This window comes from Harmonia axyridis, chromosome 5 (assembly GCF_914767665.1).
Source record: "Harmonia axyridis chromosome 5, icHarAxyr1.1, whole genome shotgun sequence".
Classification (NCBI taxonomy): domain Eukaryota; kingdom Metazoa; phylum Arthropoda; class Insecta; order Coleoptera; family Coccinellidae; genus Harmonia; species Harmonia axyridis.
The window spans coordinates 42,678,299-42,693,981 of NC_059505.1; the positions used below are offsets into that span (position 1 = coordinate 42,678,299).

Genomic DNA, 15,683 nt, shown 5'->3' on the forward strand with positions numbered 1-15,683 from the left:
GGCGCCGTGGCTTAGTTGGTTAAAGCGCCTGTCTAGTAAACAGGAGATCGAGGGTTCGAATCCCTCCGGGGCCTATGTGGGGACAGTCATTTTTTATTCAGAATACTAAATTTGGATGCTGTAAAATAGGTAAATATATTATTCCAAAGTTTTCATTGGAATAGGTGCATGAAGTTTGGTACCAAAACCGGTTGCTAAGCCCGTTTGTACCAAGAATATGACTAAATAATTCAAATTTGAGTTTCGTATATTCATAATCTAGCTGGGCACCTATACCCTGTGACCTGTGTCCGTAATATATGGAACAAATTCATTTTGAGCTAAACAAACCATTTTAAGAAATAATCCTGAAACACGTCGATTTTTATTTTAATTTACCGTAATTTAAAATAATAATCTAATATACAGGGTGAATTACTTTCGACTAATGACGTCTCCGTCATTTTTTTTAAATGAAACACCCCCATTTTGTCTCAATTTTTCATTACTCTAGCTGAGCTGATTCCAAAAATGTATCACATGTTGATTCCAATCGGTACAGGGTGGACAAAAATAATAAATCAATTGCCGCTAGACAATAAGTATTTTCGATAATTATGTTAATTTAACTAATAAAGCATGTTACGCGTTACTTTATGAGCAAACACACCACTATTGTATTTTTGTCCACCCTGTACCAATTGGAATCAACATGTGATACATTTTTGGAATCATCTCAGCTAGATTAATCGAAAAATTGAGACAAAATGGGGGTGTTCCATTTAAAAAAAACCGAAAGTAATTCACCCTGTATATTAGAATATTATTTTAAAATACGGTAAATTAAAAAAAAATCGACGTGTTTCAGGATTATTTATTGAAATGGTCTATTTAGCTAAAAATTTATTTGTTCCATACTACTACTACTATACAGCGTATAATCCAAAACGTAAACTGCAAAAAATGCAGCAGATTTGAAATTTGATTTCATTCGACCTCTTCTCCAAATAAAACAATAATAAACAAACTGAAAAGTGTGAAAATCCATCAACAAACATATAAAATTCTTTAGCGCCTGATGGAAGCAAATTAGGCTACTGCATTAGGAGAACAAACCTATTATGTGTTCGATTTAGGACCCTGCAACGATAATTTTACCTAATGACGCATACCAGACTTCAAATAATTCTGTCAAAACTTCAATAATTCACTTACGGTTGAGAACGAGAGCTCAATGACAGCTTAACGCAGATCTTGACATAATTTGCTATGGAATTCCTAAACAGATCATTTTCCCCTGGGAACCACCAGGTCAGTTAATCGTGCATGTTGTTTTCTTTCAATTAAAAAATTCATGAATAGATAAATTAATGAAGTATAGGTGATGCTTAATTTAGGTACGCAGCACAAGCTGTGAAAAAATGTCTATTCAAATATTTCACTATTTATTTTGGAAATACAATGTTTCATGACAAATTTTTATAATTTATGAACTGGCTACCATCTATAGAATAATTTCCGAACTATTGCGGTAAAATGCAGAAATCTAGAATCGTAGCGCTACCTTTTAAACTTCAGGTGAACTAAAGTCAGGTTCGGACATTGATGCATAGAGGACGCCTCCCGGTATTGACCCAAAAAACTGTAATGTCTGAATAAATCTCAGTTCCATATTCTACTCACAGATGACGACATATGTGCTTTGTGTAGGAAACTGTAATAGATGGATTTTGAAAAAATTATTGATTCGTTGGGAGAAAAAAATCTGTACTGTTAGAATACCCACTTTTTATATGTTGCTAAAAATTGCGACTCACTTTTTCCGGAATATCGAGCTTTTTGGGCGCTCGTTCACCGAATAAATTGCGTCACAATGCCTGTAATTTTCTAATTTTGAGACGGGATCGGGAATGGAAGAATATATCTGTAGGCAACTGAAAGATGTGAGCAAGGTAGAGATATAGGCCAGGTAGATCTGTTTTGTAGATAAAGACAAGGTAGATCTGTATAGACAGGGTAGATCTGTATGGGCAAGGTAGATCTGTATGGGTAAGGTAAATACGTATCGGCAAGGTAGATCTTTAAAGGCAAGGTAGATATTTATGGACAAGGTAGATCTGTATGGGCAGGGTAGATCTGTATGGGCAAAGTAGATCTGTATGGGCAAGGTAGATCTGTATGGGCAAGGTAGATCTGTATGGGCAAGGTAGATCTGTATGGGCAAGTTAGATTTGTAAAGGTGAAGTAGATCTGTATAGGCCAGGTAGATCTGTATAGGCCAAGTAGATCTGTATGGGCAAGGTAGATTTGTATAGGCAAGCTAGATGAGTCAAGGTAATGTAGAACTGTATAGGCGAAGATAATCTGTATAGGAAAGGAAGAATTATAGACAGGATCGAAGAAAATGTTCATTTGAACTTCAAATAATACTCAACATACGTTAATTTCTTAAGTACCTGTTTGAAAAGAGAAAACCAGGTGGAATTATATGAGATAATGAGGATTATGTATAATTTATTCAAAATGTGTATCAATAGAAATGGAGTTGTTATTCGAATTCATTGTTATTCTATTAGGAGAACAACTAATAGGTTGTTCTCGTTATTGGTCGCCATTTTCTGGACATAGCAATAGTCGATTGGCCCAATTGGCGCAAGCTCCTACATTGCCAATAGAAATAGAATGAAATAAATACTTCCTAAGGATTATGAGTATCAGGGATGACACTCCAATGTTTAGTGCGGTTGTTTTAGTTTAGTTTATACATATTAAGTTTTAAATATTCTTTATTTCTACTATCAATAAAATTGCATATTAACAATCTGGGGATTATCACGGACGGCGTAGTTTCGAACTTATTCCTAGTTCATCTTCAGACACTTTATCTATGAGATCAACTTGAGACTACGTCAAAAAACCATTATTGGCAGAGGCGCCGTGGCTTAGTTGGTTAAAGCGCCTGTCTAGTAAACAGGAGATCGAGGGTTCGAATCCCTCCGGGGCCTAAGTGGGGACAGACATTTTTTAGTCATTATTTTAAAATTTTTATTATGTAGCAAATTGGAAAGTGTGAATATGCATCAACACATTAAAACTTCCTTGTTTCGAAAAGAAACATTACCAGGAAAGTAACATTCATTCAAGGAAGTCATAGTAGGATTTTGGTCATTTACGAAGTTTCTGTAGGTCTCTCCATTGAGAGTTATCGTATTTACGGCCTGCGGGATGGACAGACCAATCGAATTTAAAAACTGATTCCTGATCAGTCAGTCTAACCTAAGTGTTAGAGATTATCCCCTGCTTAAAATTTGAATATTACAGTCAATGTGATGAAAAAATCTTAATTCCACATGGGTTTTTTGAAAATTTTATTTAGGTTAGTTGAGACACCTCTGATTAGAATAGAGAACTAGAGGAAGTTTTCTGTTCCATCGAATTTATCAATAACAGTAGTGTTTAGCGTGTCGATGAAACAGAACCCTATTCTCTTTAAGTTTCGCATAATGCTCACTAGAGGAGGCTGTACCTGAAGGCTTGCTTACGCCTAAATAGTCTAGATGGCGATCTCAGTTTTCTTTTACTCCTTGTAAGGTTTATATGAAATTAATTCTCTAATTTTTTTCCTCAATTTATAAGTATTTTCCAAAAAAATGTTGCTCCTATAGGAATAATATAGAAATAATCATAATTGTTGATTTTTTTATTTTGCATGATGAATATAGTGAAAAACTAATTTGATAAGAATTTTACACGTTCTATATCATATTTAGATCCAAGCAATCTATATTAAGAATTCATAATTACATTGTAATAATAATTATCGACTAGAAAACATTTTGTTGAGCATAATTAGAATGAAAAATAAAGTTTTTATTGGGAAACTTAAGTATGTTATGTATATTTTCAAATTCGACATTTGACATCAGGAATTTTATCCTTTTTAATTGAATTTTTGTATTTCTATACTTCGGCTACCAATTTTGAGTAGCAACTATAAGTATTTCTCATTGAAATTAACTTTTTTCACTAATTGGGAATTACGTGGACCAAATTATAATTCATGGTATCGTTGGATTACTCGAAGTAATTTTCTCTGGGCTATTATCTGCAGACTCCTGCTGAAACCAACGGGTAATCTTAATTTTCGTACACAATTAGGTTTCAATTAAAACATTTCTCTGTAGCGTAACAAATGAGCTGAAAAAATTAATTAAAACCGATGGCATTCTGTGCATAAAGTAATTGTCTTCCTTCTACATCAATAAATATTAATTAGGCAAGTGGCGTACAGTTGGATGCTGGAGAATACTGGAGCTTTGGGAGGAAAATCGAGATACTTGGGAGAATCAGGGCAGTACTTGACATATTCTGTAGACGAGAAAACTTGTAGTGTTCTTTGTGTTTGAATTGAGCCTATTCAGTCACAATGTCTGTAATTTTCGAAGTTGGGTTCGTTAATAGATTAAATCCAGCTAGGGGTTCCGTAAATATGACACAGCCCTGTTTCAATGACATATGTTTAGTTGATGGTCAACCAATTGACAATATGCTGAATGTATGAAAAGTCTCTACAAAAATGATGATACTGTAGTTAGTACGTTTTAGGGATTCATCAAGCTAAATAGCTTGACATTTTAACCAACTAACGGGTGTTTTTTTTCGAGGTATATAACTTTAAGTTGGCATTACTGTTCAAGATGGCGACCGATTTGACAGCTGTCGAGTGATTCATTCTCAGTATGGTTTGGCAATTCATCATGAATAGATTCACGCCTGAACAACGCTTCCAAATAGTGCAATTTTATTTCGAAAATAATGGTTCTGTGTGGAATACGTATCGCGCACTACGTCCATTAGCTTTGAAGCGCACTTCTGGATGAATGGCTACGTCAACAAACAAAACTGCCGCATTTTGAATGTAACTAACCCTCAAGTGTATGTCGGAACACCGTTACATCCAGAAAAACTGACTGTTTGGTGCGCTTTATGGGCTGGTGGAATCATTGGTCCGTACTTCTTCAAAAACGATGATGGCCAGAACGTTACAGTCAATGGTGATCGGTATAGAGCCATGATTACTAACTTTTTCATTCCTGAATTGAACAACCATGATGTCCAGGAGCTGTGGTTCCAACAAGACGGCGCAACATGTCACACAGCTCGTTTCACAATCGAGTTATTGAGAGACACTTTTGGTGACCGCCTAATTTCACGTTTTGGAACTGTGAATTGGCCTCCAAGATCTTGTGATTTAACCGCGCTAGACTACTTTCTGTGGGGACATATAAAGTCATTGGTCTATGCGGATAAGCCACAAACCCTTGACCATTTGGAAGACAACGTTCGCCGTGTTATTGCCGATATACGGCCACAAATGTTGGAAAAAGTAATCGAAAATTGGACGTCCAGATTGGACTACATCCGAGCCAGCCGTGGCGGTCATATGCCAGAAATCATATTTAAAATGTAGTGCCACAAGATTATCTTGCGGATAAATAAAATTCATGTCAATCGTTGTTTTATTGCAATTTAAAGTGCTATAGCTCTAAAAAAACACCCTTTACATAGCAAGTTCCAAGAATGAAATGAAAATTTGATCGATATACTTAACGAAAGTGTGTTTTATTCACGTTTTATTTCAAAACCACATTTATAGGAGGTAATAATAATCCATAGAGTAAAATTCGCAGTGTTTTTATGAAAGAACAGCCCATTTTTGAATTCTATACGATCGGCCGATCGCCAACTGGGCGCAGATCCAGTCCTGCAACCGGCCCAAAAACAAAAGAACACCACGTCGTCTGTGCACAGAGAGAGGCTGATTAAGAAAACACTCGCAGAAAGTTAAGCAAGTCGCAATTAAGATGTTATCATGGCCGACTGCGATGCGGCGGTCTGTCGACAATTAACGTAATTTATTATAAAGCAACAATGGTAATGTTGTGATAATGTGATTGGGTGGTCTCTCTCTTAGAATTGTTCGCCAGTCATCGTCATTAGTTACTTATTGAAAAGTACCTTCGGCACCAATCGGATTCGGCTAAGAGGACCCTTTGAAGGAAGTGGAATTTCACCTGGGTAAAAAATCAAGTGGGCTTCATTAGGCACGTCATCAATCTATCGGAGACATACAGCGCGTCATCTTCGTTCGATTAAAAAGTATGGGTATGAAATTTTGTCAGGTGGTCGTCGGCTTTATTTTTTTTTTTTTGGCTTTCCTTCATCTTGAAATATTATACCTTCATATCTTCCTGTAGCCTAAAATATTTGAAAGAACTGTTCGAAGTGAAGAATAAGACCTTGCAATTGAACATGAAAACGGTGAAAAGGGGGAGAAAATAAATCAAAAGCGACGAAGAAATTAAAAACAGTTAACAAGAAAGGAAGTAGAAAAAATAGTAAAAGCAGAGTATATTCAGGGTGTTTTTTTAGAGCTATAGAACTTTAAATTGCAATAAAACAACGATGGATAGATCGATTGGCATGAATTTTATCTATCCGCAAGATAATCTTGTGGCATTACATTTTAAATATGATTTCTGGCATATGACCGCCACGGCTGGCTCGGATATAGTCCAATCTGGACGTCCAATTTTCGATGACTTTTTCCAACATTTGTGGCCGTATATCGGCAATAACACGGCGAATGTTGTCTTTCAAATGGTCAAGGGTTTGTGGCTTATCCGCATAGACCAATGACTTTACATAGCCCCACAGAAAGTAGTCTAGCGGTGTTAAATCACAAGATCTTGGAGGTCAATTCACAGGTCCGAAACGTGAAATTTTAGGCGGTCTCCAAACGTGTCTTTCAATAAATCGATTGTGGCACGAGCTGTGTGACATGTTGCGCCGTCTTGTTGGAACCACAGCTCCTGGACATCATGGTTGTTCAATTCAGGAATGAAAAAGTTAGTAATCATGGCTCTCTACCGATCACCATTGAATGTAACGTTCTGGCCATCATCGTTTTTGAAGAAGTACGGACCAATGATTCCACCAGCCCATAAAGCCCACCAAAAAAGCAGTTTTTCTGGATGTAACGGTGTTTCGACATACACTTGAGGATTAGCTCCACTCCAAATGCGGCAGTTTTGTTTGTTGACGCTAATGGACGTAGTGCGCGATACGTATTCCGCACAGAACCATTATTTTCGAAATAAAATTGCACTATTTACAAGCGTTGTTCAGGCGTGAGTCTATTCATGATGAATTGCCAGACCAAACTGAGAATAAATCACTTGACAGCTGTTAAATCGGTAGCCATCTTGAACACTAATACCATTTTAAAGTTATATACCTCGAAAAAAAACACCCGTTACAAGAAGCAGCTTTAGGAAGATAAAATATACCCATGTCTAGTGTTAAAGCCTGGAAAAATTTCGAAAGCAAAGACGAATCTTTCTACAGAAAAGGTATTGAAAAGTTAGAGGAGCCTCAGAAAACATGTATCACCCTTGAAGATGACTATGTTGAAGAACAAAGTCGAATTTCTAAGGAAAAATAGGTTTTTATTGGTTAGGCTTGGGATTTATTGATTGAAGTGTTAGCTTACTGTAAAATTAGTGAAACAAAAACTGAATTTTTCGATTCTCCCTTCGTGATATCATATTTGTATCAATACATTTTCTTTCGACTTTTTCAATAATTTCCAGGAAATTTTTATTTTGCAATTCAGAAATTTCAAATCGTGAACAGTCATGAAAATTCAAAACGGCTGAGGCCATTCGGACCGAGAAGAATTCAAGCCTTGGTGGCCGTGCGCTTCGATTAAGACATCACAAGAGTTCAAGTGAAGTATCTCTCTATATTATAAGCGAGTGAACATGACCTGTTAAGAATAAACATGGCTTTTATGTTTCTTTATCCCTAGGTGACTCGATAGAGATACGATAAATATGTCGCTTTTCGGTAAAGTTTCTACCGTCGTTTATTTTTTGCACGATTTATTGTTTCATTGTGTTCCGCTCTCAAACAATAAAAAATAAATAATTTATAAAGTTATATCTGGCTTGGCGCGATCGCTCGTGAGGATGCTGATTTATTTTTTGATTTCTGCTTGTTCTTGCATTGATTCTGCGACGAATGTATTCATTTATTGATTTGCGTTCGACTCAACCACATGGAAACAACTTCTCAACTGGATTTCAACGGAAAAGGACGTTTTTGATGTTCTTTACGCTGTTGCAATTGTTGGTTTATCACTTTTCAACTTTCTAAAACGTCCACGAAAAAATTTGCAACTTATATTTTTTCGTTACACACTTTGAAATACGTAGGTACCTACATACACTGTGTCCGTAAAGTATGGAACAAATTCATTTTTAGCTAAACAGAACATTTTGAGAAATAATCTTGAAACACGTCGATTTTTTATTTTAATTTACCGTATTTCAACATAATAATCTAATATACAGGGTGAATTACTTTCGAGTAATGACGTCACCGCCTTTTTTTGAATGGAACACCCCCATTTCGTCTCAATTTTCCGATTAGTCTAGCTGAGCTGATTCTAAAAATGTATCACATGTTGATTCAAATTGGTACAGGGTGGACAAAAATACAATAGTTTTGTGTGTGCTCATAAAGTAACGCGTACATTGTTTATTAGTTAAATTAACAACAATATTATCAAAAATATTTATTCTCTAGCGGCAATTGGTTTCAATGTAACACCCTGTAGTTTGTTAAATTTTTAGATTAATAGATAAAAATGAGCTGTTTCCGAACATGTTTGGTACTTGTGGTCTAGCAGGCAGAATATGAAAGAAATTATTTCTTATCCATTTAAAAACATGTAATGATTGTAACAAACTACAGGGTGTAACATTCAAACCAATTGTCACTAGACAATAATTATTTTTGATAATACTGTTATATTAATTAATAAAGAATGTTACGCGTTACTTTATGAGCACACATAAAACTATGGTATTTTTGTCCACCCTGTACCAATTGGAATCAACATGTGATACATTTTTGGAATCAGCTCGGCTAGAGTTATCGGAAAATTGAAACAAAATGACGGTGACGTCATTACTAGAAAGTAATTCACCCTGTATATTAGATTAATATTTTAAAATACGGTAAATTAAAATAAAAAATCGACGTGTTTCAGGATTATTTCTTAAAATGGTCTGTTTAGCTGAAAATGAATTTGTTTCATACTTCACGGATACAGTGTATGTATTTGTAGGAAAATATAAACTAAAGAACCTGCTCAAGATAATTGTTTGTATGCAATAAAATTGTTTTTAGTGCCAGCTCTCTGGCATAAAACTTTCGATTGATTAATATCGAAGATTCTGGTGTTGGAAAAGCAGCAGAATTTGCAAGAAAATTGAAGCGTTCTCATAAGAATTGCTGGGAAGCAATTCCAGAAGATCTGATTTCGTCCCTTGATTTTTCTCGCATCAGTTATTAAAATAACTAGGCGTAGTTAAATTGTTTATAACTATAATTTTAAATACCATCTAGCAGTAAACATTTGTCTTTATAGCTTGACCTCCGTGGGGTTATTATATGTGAATATTGCATTTTTAGCGTCCTGTCAACGAGTCGTTTGCCATATTTCATTACCTGGTTATTGCTATTGCGATAGATAACCATCTCTTCTCCTTCAGAAACTTAATATCTCTGCATTCCCGACAATCGTAACAGAAACCAACACCCACCTGAAGTTGACATTACACCATTATCATCCCAAACTATCGCGTAATTAACATTTACATAATTAGTGATAATAATAACGTCGAATATCCTCAGTAATATTCCCCATTTTATGATTATTAGATGTTTGCTGTATGCGAGCATAAAACACTAACAACTAACTTAATTTTCTCTGCGATAAAACCCCCTTTAACTGATCGTAAACACCGAAAGGAAGATTACTGTAATTTCGAAACTGTCGGCCCTCTACGATGGAACCTGTTCGAGGATCGCATCGGCGTAATTTTTTTTATGTTATTATATCTCGGGAATTGGAAGAATAGAGATAATCACTTCATAAGGCTACTTGGAAATAAGGGTCCCGGAGGGGAGATCTTGGAGTGGGTGGTTACCTTTAGCCCTGGTCGATTTTTAAATTATTTTTTCTCCGATTTACAACAATAATTGATTTTTATTAAAATTTGTGGAACGTATAGTCAAGTGTTTTATTTCTTTTATTAATATTGAAATTATGTTTCACCAAGTGATAAGCGAGGAATCAATTTCGAATAATTGATTTTGCTGACTCATATCAATCAGCAAAGTACTACTTTTCCTGCCAAGGCAGCAAAATGATTATTCTCAATGCGAATAAAACATTCGACATTTTCTGACAATTAATATTTTTTGCCACCTTCCTTATTTCTGGAGGAGTGAGTACTTCTAAGTCACTATCACTTTTCATAATATGAATATATCCAATATTTTCCAAAACACTGTCAAATATTTCATAAGTTGTCAAACTATAATTATCATGGACATATAACGGGTGTTTATTTTCGAGGTATATAACTTTCAGTTGGCATAACTGTTCAAGATTGCGACAGATTAAACAGCTGTCAAGTGATTTTTTCTCAGTTTGGCAATTCATCATGAATAGACTCACGCCTGAACAACGCTTGCAAATAGTGCAATTTTATTTCGAAAATAATGGTTCTGTGCGGAATACGTATCGCGCACTACGTCCATTTTATTTTGTTTAGCGATGAAGCGCACTTCTGGTTGAATGGCTACGTCAACAAACAGAACTGTTGCATTTGGAGTGAAGCTGATCCTCAAGTGTATGTCGAAACACCGTTACATCCAGAAAAACTGACTGTTTGGTACGCTTTATGGGCTGGTGGAATCATTGATCCGTACTTCTTCAAAAACGATGATGGCCAGAACGTTACAGTCAATGGTGATCGGTATAGAGCCATGATTACTAACTTTTTCATTCCTGAATTGAACAACCATGATGTCCAGGAGCTGTGGTTCCAACAAGACGGCTCAACATGTCACACAGCTCGTGCCACAATCGATTTATTGAAAGACACGTTTGGTGATCGCCTAATTTCACGTTTTGGACCTGTGAATTGGCCTCCAAGATCTTGTGATTTAACACCGCTAGACTACTTTCTGTGGGGCTATGTAAAGTCATTGGTCTATGCGAATAAGCCACAAAACCTTGACCATTTGGAAAACAACATTCGCCGTGTTATTGCCGATATACGGCCACAAATGTTGGAAAAAATCATCGAAAATCGGACGTCCAGATTGGACTACATCCGAGCCAGCCGTGGCGGTCATATGCCAGAAACCATATTTAAAATTAAATGCCACAAGATTATCTTGCGGATGAATAAAATTCATGTCAATCGAATGATCCATCGTTGTTTTATAGCAATTTAAAGTTCTATAGCTTTAAAAAAAACACCCTTTATGTATAATCTTTGTCACCGTTATACTTATTTCAATGAAAATAAATAAATGTTATTCCACATTCTCCTTACAGATAGTCTTTCTTGCTTTCTTTTTCATCGGAATAACTGAAATTTCGCACAATTGAATAACCTCAGTTCTCAACGTTCTCAAACTGGTCCAATGTTTCTGTCTGTTCTCGTAAAACTGCATTTAGTTTATTTATCGCACCGATGATCACTGCATTCCCCCCGATAAAACTATTTGTGGTTTTTGTAACAATAGGACACTTTAAATGCTTGGCATTTTATTGTTTCCACTGTGTTATTTTAATATGCGACAAGTGAGAACCTCATATGCTGCCATGAATCAAAGAGGGGTGAAAGATTGTGGTTTGAATGTTTATTTCTCAATTCATTGTTGTGTTTGTATTTCGACGATAGCATTTATCACTGATAATATCGATGTACGGTAGCATTCCAGATGTTGCAATCGTAGGAATGAAAACCTTTTGCATCTGCGAAATGTATTCGATTTTATGGGATTCACTACGATTTTTTATCCATACTTGGAAGCTGCAGAAAGTTAAAAATTCAAAGAAAATCCAAGACTAATATCGGATAAAAAATTCTATATCAATAAAAACAGATTTGATCGTGTTGAGATTTTCATTTATATATAAATTACAATTTCAAGCTTTATGGGAAATTTTATATTGCACGCAACCGGGACCATAGAAAATTCAAGTATATCATCGAAAAAACTCTCCCAATATTTCCGTAATACCAAAAATCAATTAGGTTGAATTTTAGTTTGTCTATGTAAAATAAACACTATAATTTTCATGCCAAATTTCAGAATTGTATCATTAAAAACTAGATGGGTACATCATTATAAATCAAATCTCATAAAATACATACAACAGCTTCTGACATGTCAGTGGTTTCCGTGAATTTTTTTGTCATTTTGCAATATTCTTCGTGCTGTTCTTTTGAATGGTTTTGAAATAGGACCAACAACGGATTTCTGTATTGAATTTTAGGGAAATTACTCTCATTTTATCGAGCATTTTATAGTCAAATTTTTCCATTCAATTCTAACATTTTGAGAAACATTATCTGTAAAAATTTCTCTCGAATGCTCCTTATTGAAAAAACAATGAAACGAAAATAATATTGAAAATTTTCCACATCATCATTTCCACCACCATCAAGCCAATCCCAACCACTTCCCCCACTCCTCGTCAATTTTCCTAGAAGGAAATTTCCAGGAGAATAACTGGTCCAAATTACGCCGTCGGGCTCCAAGTGACTTTCCCCGAATGAAAAACTACTTACACGCCCGGGAAATGGCCGTCCGCGACGACTTCCAGCGCATTTCCCTAGCCCCGGTTTTCCCGCATTTCCACGGGCGAAGAAAAGAGCTGCCGCCTCTTTATTCGTTCAATAAGGGAGGGAAAAACTCTCCCGAACAGAGAGATGAAATTGGAGGAATATTGGATTGCCCCGAATTTGAATATAAAGTGGAACTTGCAATAAAAAAAAAGGGCAGGACTGTGAGCGGGCCATTCGGCGGGATATTTTTCGCGCGCTCTCGGGCTTATTATGAACGGGGGGAGTCGTAAAGGGAATGGTTATTTGATATAAAATGTAGTTTCGCCTCGCAAATGATCCGTTTAGCATTTTTCGATTTCGCCGACCCGCTACTCTATCTGCATACTATATTGCCTCTTTCTAGATCTACGTATCGCATCCAGAGGATTTCATTTCGAACGAACGCAGCGCCGCAGCGGTCATTAACCGAACTAAATGACTTTTGAGTCTTAAGACAATAAGTTACGGGCCCAACCAGTAAAAACATATTTTTTCTCAAGTATTCGACTATAGTCCTCAATTTAGCCATCTTCGAGAGTGGCTCTGAATTCTCAATACCTCTTCTGTAGAAATATTTGTCTTTGGCTTCAATCTCGGCAATCACTTTTTCATTAGAGCTAAATTTCTTACCACGGAGCATTCTTTTGAGGTCTGCAAAATGTCAGTAATCACTGGAGGCAAGATCTGGAGATTAAGCTGGGCAATCAAGCAGTTGGAAACGCAATTTGTTCAATTTTACCATGGTTTTATCGATGTGTGACAAGGAGCATTGTCTTGACAAATAGGGATTAATCAAGCCAAGTAGCTTGACATTTTAACCAACTAATTGACTTGGAAATCATGCTCGTGAAAAATAACATACTTGAGCTTGGCTTGACTTGATTTTAGATATTTATTGCTTGACTTGATATCAAGCTACTTGATATTACTTGAGCTCGATATGCACGAGTCGCACGGCATATATTTCTGCAATCTAGTGTGCGCTTAGACTAAATAAGGGAATTCCTCGAGCGCTGAGAGTCTGAAGCATTCGCCAGTATGACTTTATTAGTAGTTTTCTCACGTTTCTATGAAATCTGTTGGTAGATTCTGGTAGTTTCAGAAATATCTTTCCAAACTTGGCCAAACTAGCCAAGGATTTTTTATCAACGCTAGCATCTTCAGCTCCTGTTGAAAGACAATTTTCCAGAGCTGCTCTTACAGTTACAAAAACCCGCAATAGGTTAGACGACAAATCTATAAGATGCCTCATATGTCTTAGATCTTGGATGGAAAATTATGAAATCAAACAAAGCCTGGAGGTTTCTCAATATTAAGAAACTTTATTTTTCCATTATTTTTTATTTTGGTATGATTTATAGGTATTTAATTTATGTTTCTATTTCAAAATAGTTGATATTTTCGGTTCTTTTATACAATAAGTTTAATAAAAAAAAGTGTTCTTTTGCAAGGTTTCTTCTCATTTCATCATTTTTATATTGATTTGACACTACACAATAAAACTGCAACAAATCAAGTGGCTTGATATGATTCAAGCATTTGATAAATAGATACTTGACTTGAGATTGAAAAACTCCCACTTGACATGAACTCGACTTGAAATCAAGTCAAGCTCAAGCCAAGTAGCTTGAAAATCAAGCCAAGCAGTGAGTTCCTACCAATCAGCGTTCTGAATCAATGATGTGTTAATGTTTTTAATCAGCGGAGAGCAAGCGCAAGATTCATCTCTATTAAAGTAGCAAACCTTTCTCATCGACAAATGTTCACGCAAAATAGTGAATACACTGCTTTCTGATATCTTTAACTCCACCACTATCTCATAGAACTTTAATACACGACTTCTTAAAACCATTTTGAGGACTTTTTTTGATTTTTCTGCTGAATTCCGGAGATCAAAGCATTCAGCTTCAACGGTTCTTCTACCACCACGTTCAAAGTCGGCATACCATCTTTTTACTATTGGTATCGATGAAGCAGAGTATGAATAATAATTACACAGTATACATACTTTCCATGAATAAACAGTATATCATGAATGCTTGAAACTTGTTCGAATCCATTTTTCAAACAACAATAGATTTAACTCTATGTTTCGAACTAATTTTTTTGAAGCTTGGTACTATCTAGGAAAAACAGGTATGGCAGTTGTGGTGCCATCTGTACGGGAATTATTGAGCGCCATAATTCTAAATGTACCGAAAAATATTGAGAATCTATACAATATATGTATAGTTTTTACAAGTAGTTCGATCTTGAAGAAAGTATGAGAAAAGTTTCGCGTGGGAACAGCATGCAGAATCACCTGCACCTCAAGATTTCAAGCAACATTAAACTCATCCCAGAAGTTAAGTGCCGTATCCAATCGTTTGTGAAAAGTTTAATTCGTTATAAGTGGACCACTTGACCTGAGTCCTACCGACGATCTTCAAGAGTCAACACTAAAAAGGTTAACAATAGAAAGCGGCAACCTGACAAAACCTTCAATTTGTTAAAAGTGATTTCTTCTTGAAAAATGGTCATTTTTATGGTGATTTATGGTGGGACCTGAAGGTTCGGGATCTTCAGACCTTCGTATAGTGGCGAAGGTAGGCTGTAGATGCACTGGAAGAATGCAAAAGAAGTTGACTAGGGTTAACACGTTTTTTGTATATGATATATCGGTCGAAATTATTTAGTCGTTTATCAGTTTTTAACGATGGCTGGCTAGATGGGAATTTTTATAAATGAAACCGTTTCGACAACAACTTTGTCATCTTCAGAAACTAAAGGTAACTTTTTGTTTAGGATTTAGGATTCCAAATTTGCAACGCTTTCAAACGAATTCCAGGGAAACAGCTCTTACAGTCGACTAGAAAAAAAGTGATAACCTTCTTCGATGATTTTATGACGATATACAGGGTGATTGAAAAGTCCAGGTCATAACTTTTTGTATGTAGTGATAGTTCT

The 15,683-nt window shown here is 35.8% G+C and overlaps 2 non-coding genes across 2 annotated transcripts; both read left to right on the plus strand.

The window, feature by feature from the left end:
• On the plus strand, positions 1–74 carry Trnat-agu. Its single transcript has one exon. It is a non-coding gene; the product is annotated as a tRNA-Thr (tRNA).
• Positions 75–2,910: 2,836 nt separating this feature from the next.
• Positions 2,911–2,984, plus strand: Trnat-agu. The gene has a single exon. It is a non-coding gene; the product is annotated as a tRNA-Thr (tRNA).
• Positions 2,985–15,683: the final 12,699 nt, after the last annotated feature.